This window comes from Mytilus galloprovincialis, chromosome 1 (genome assembly GCF_965363235.1).
Source record: "Mytilus galloprovincialis chromosome 1, xbMytGall1.hap1.1, whole genome shotgun sequence".
NCBI classification, from domain to species: domain Eukaryota; kingdom Metazoa; phylum Mollusca; class Bivalvia; order Mytilida; family Mytilidae; genus Mytilus; species Mytilus galloprovincialis.
The window spans coordinates 33,846,692-33,850,810 of NC_134838.1; the positions used below are offsets into that span (position 1 = coordinate 33,846,692).

Below are 4,119 nucleotides of genomic sequence, written 5' to 3' on the forward strand. Positions count from 1 at the left end.
AATTTAAACAGGCGGAAGAAAGGATTGCAAAAGAGAAACAAGATCTAATAAAATCTAGAACCGTGACAATGTAAAAATGTTAATGCATACGTTATAACTCGGAATTTTAATATTGTTGAAAATAATGTCAATTTTAAATGAAGTTCCATTAGTCAAATAGCACTGTTTTATTAATTGTCAATGATATGACCTGCCAATTCTCCGTAAAATACACTGAACTTATTTAACTTTCAACTTCCCCCTGTGTAGTGAGATATCAATGTGTACATTGTATAATTGTCAATCCACACAATTTGTATACTATAATATATAATAAAATTACAACTGAAGTAGATACGGATACAAGTATTTCTCTTTTTAGTCACTAGTAAGCACGTGACCTGACAAAGTTAAGTAAGACGCCTCTTATACATTGTTTTGTTTATTATTTAGGAATGTATTCTTAATTAAACAAATGGACATCACAATTCTCTTGATTTGTTTGCTCAATGTTTATCAAGGTAAGAAAAATGTTACCATGTACATGTAATTTTGCTAATTGTTGTCATAATTTGTGACGTTATCTAGATATTTATTCAAATGGTTAGACTCTAATATCAGTTTATAAACTACCAAAAGATTTATGGAAACATACTCGTCTATGTTTAAACCAAATGAACAGAGAAGGCAATTAAACATGCACTAAGCATAAATGGTTAAAATACACGCATACGGTATTTGAATCTTCTTCAATTAAACCTCGAAACAACAGGGCGAAACAGAACTACCATTTATTTCTGAGGGGTGCCTGGCAATATGATCAGAAATGTTATTGCCATTTTAAAAGGCAGCAAGCTTATATATTATCAATCAGAATAGTGCCACAATATTTGTTTTCCCCCAAAACAAATAGTCCCAAAATAAAAGGGAATTGACTATGAAATGTTAAGTTATAAATTATCTGTATACAAAACTTAATTTTTTTTCAAAATACTAAGGATTGTCTATCCATGAATGGATTACTTGAGCTGTTTTGAAAAAACCTTATAGAATGTTGGGTTTCTATTTTCTATAGCTTTTTGACGTTATTCGAACGTCAATTGTTAGTCTTTTGTAGACGGTACGCGTGTCTGGCGTGCAAAATTCTAACCGGATATAAATTATAAGTTTATTCTTTTAGCAAAGATAAACATACAACTTCAAACAAAAGAACAGTCTAAATGATTTCTATAATGTTTAGGATCAGAGTAAGGGTTTGTTTAGTATAGCCTATATGCAATGGGACGACTTAAGTGAATGAAGGCACGGTCAGCATTTTTAAAAATTAGTTTTGTTATTATATAATCTTTTTATGTGTTGTTATTTCAACTCATTTAGTTTATATATTTTTTATCATATACCACTTTCAAATATGAACCTATGTCCTTGCAAATATTAGAATACGTTGGCACTTAAAATAAATGGTCACAGTATTCCCTAAAGCATTGCACAAACACTACTTCCTGAAAAAAAACAAGCCATGAAAATTAAAAGAACATGAGACATTTATCTTCAAAACACAGTCGATATTGTCTTAATTTAAACTTGACATAAAAGAATAATCTATGTTGAGAAAGATAGAAAACAACATGGTCTTTTAACCATATTTGACTATCTATTCTCCATTTTGTTTAAGACAGTTGTGTTATTCGACCAATGCCTAGTTATCGTAAAAAAATAAATAAAGGAGGTGTGGTATGCTTGCCAATAAGACAACTATTCATCATAGTTCAAATGAAGTGGATGTAAGCAATAGCAGGCTATTATAACGGCTTTCAGTAACTAGAAAATCCCTATACCGTACACTCGACTATAAAAAAAGCCCTACCAAGACAAATTAAAAATAATTCAAACGCAAAAATCTAACGGCAAATTTTATAATTTTTTTTTTTTTCGAAAACCAAATTATGCATTTAATTTATAACTTTTTTTCATTTGTTACAGCACTTGGTCGATTTCCCTGTTGGTGGATTATCAGTCCCCGAGTGTATCATAATCTCAGTAGGCAATACTTTGCTACTGCCATGATTAATAACGAACCTTTATAAATTTGCTCGTTATTTTTAATATTAGAAAAAACCTACGGTTTCAACTCCCTTAGGCAAAGTTGGCCTTAAAAGAATTTGACATTTATTTTTGGCCATATTTTATTATATAGCTCCTCATCTGTTATATGCTTTATGCGTCATTGAGTTTCAAATATTCTGCTTTGAACGTATCTGGTGAAAGAAAACCAAGGAGGCGCTTCGGACATATTAGATTTATAACTTGATATTTTCATATTTTATAAGTTCGCCTATGGAACATACGTTCTTAATTTGAAAATGACATCTTTAAATGTAGTTGACTGCTCAGCTACCAGAATATTGCTATTGATAAATGTTTTATATCATTATTTTTTATTTTTATTTATTTAAGTTCATGGTATTAAATGCTACTTCTGCAACTCCGAAGAACATCCAGGATTTTGTGGCCGCGAAGGAAACTTGACTGCTGAAAACACGAAGAACATTGTAGATTGTAAAGGAAACTGTAAGGTTGGAACTCTCACAGTTGACACAAGTGAAGGTTTGTTGAATATTCTTTTAGGGATTATTTCCTATACTTCGTGTTAACATAAGTAAAGTCTAAGTTAAGTTAAAATAACATAATTCGTTTTCAATTCGATCTACGTGTTCTTCACGAGATTTTAGCATTGCTTCTATTGTCTTTGCCATCTCTTCCGTTTCCACAACTAACTTAACGACAAATGTAATAAAGACACCGTGAACAGCAATTAAAGTAGAGAACAAAATTGGAAATATATTTAACTTTTATTGTATATTTATTACAAAGAATAAACATCTCTTTCCTACTGACCTTTAGCTTTTCTAAAGACCATTCGACAAGAGACAGGCATCGTTAACATATCTTTCTTTAAGTTGAAGAATTCTTACTGTTTACCTTTCTATCTCATCTTTAAGTAGCATCATTCCAGCAACGCCTGTATATGGAGTACTTATGAAGTCAATACGAGGTAAAGATGAAATCATCCCTTCGAAAGATTTTACAAATGTCATCACGAGTTGGGTGATCGTTTTCGAATGTCTGTTTCACAGATTATGACGGATATGTTCAATTGTCGTAACCACAATCCAATATTCTTTCCCCCCCCCCCCCCCCGAATGTGACCTACAGAATTAGTGTATTAAATAATGCTACCCTTCCAGAACTCACCCACTATTTTTTTGTGTTGCTATATCTTTAGTCTTCTACGTTGAGAGTTGTATTCGCTTGCTCGTTTGCCGTATGAGTTTTAATGTCCGTTTGGTATATTTTGCTTGATATATTTTTAACTTGTTATATATCTTTGTGAGATACTGATTTTTTTTTAAATAGACCATCGTAACAAACTCTTTTTTTTTCTTTTAGTACATCTAAGACAGTGTGTGTCAGGCAAAATAAGTGGATGTGAAAAACGTGAGGGTGGCTCCATATGTCAATGTGGAACAGACTTTTGTAATAAGGATTTGATAACGTGTTACAAACAAAACATCAATAATCCCCGATGCAAACAAGCTCTTAAACCAGTTCATATGACGCAGACATCGGATAGGAATCAAATGGCACCAAAAACATCGTTACAGTTTTTTGTTATCATTGCAAGCGTCTTCATGCTTTTAATTTTTCAAATAAGTTGACTATTTATGACTGCAAAACAGTTTTATTTATCACCATGGAAGAACTCATTTTGATATATATTTTTAGAACTGACCAATTGTTTGAGATGACAGACATTGCATTGGTTTTTCAAATACTTCTTAAATCCTCTTAAAAATATGAATATAACTTTAAATTCAATTAAGTTTAATTTTATTCTAACTGGTTCTAAGGCTGATTTATTTATGATTTATTTTTTTGGCAAAAAACAAGTGACCAATATTTATAATTTTTATATTGAAGTTTAAAGTATAGTTCGGCCGTCTTGTAATACAATTTTAAATATACTATTTGCAAATCGTAAAACCACTGAAGATTGAAATCTGAAGCCTTGAAGGAAGTTGGGAATTCATGGTATAAATAGTTTCTCGAAAAAAAAAGAAACAAAAAATATAATACAAC

The 4,119-nt window shown here is 31.0% G+C and overlaps 1 long non-coding RNA gene across 1 annotated transcript; it reads left to right on the forward strand.

Annotated features, from left to right (window-relative positions):
- The first annotated feature begins 359 nt into the window (after positions 1 to 359).
- LOC143072181 (uncharacterized) lies at positions 360 to 3,853 on the forward strand. Its single transcript, XR_012977068.1, has 3 exons — positions 360 to 500; positions 2,437 to 2,586; positions 3,430 to 3,853. It is a non-coding gene; the product is annotated as an uncharacterized LOC143072181 (long non-coding RNA).
- The last annotated feature ends 266 nt before the right edge of the window (positions 3,854 to 4,119 follow it).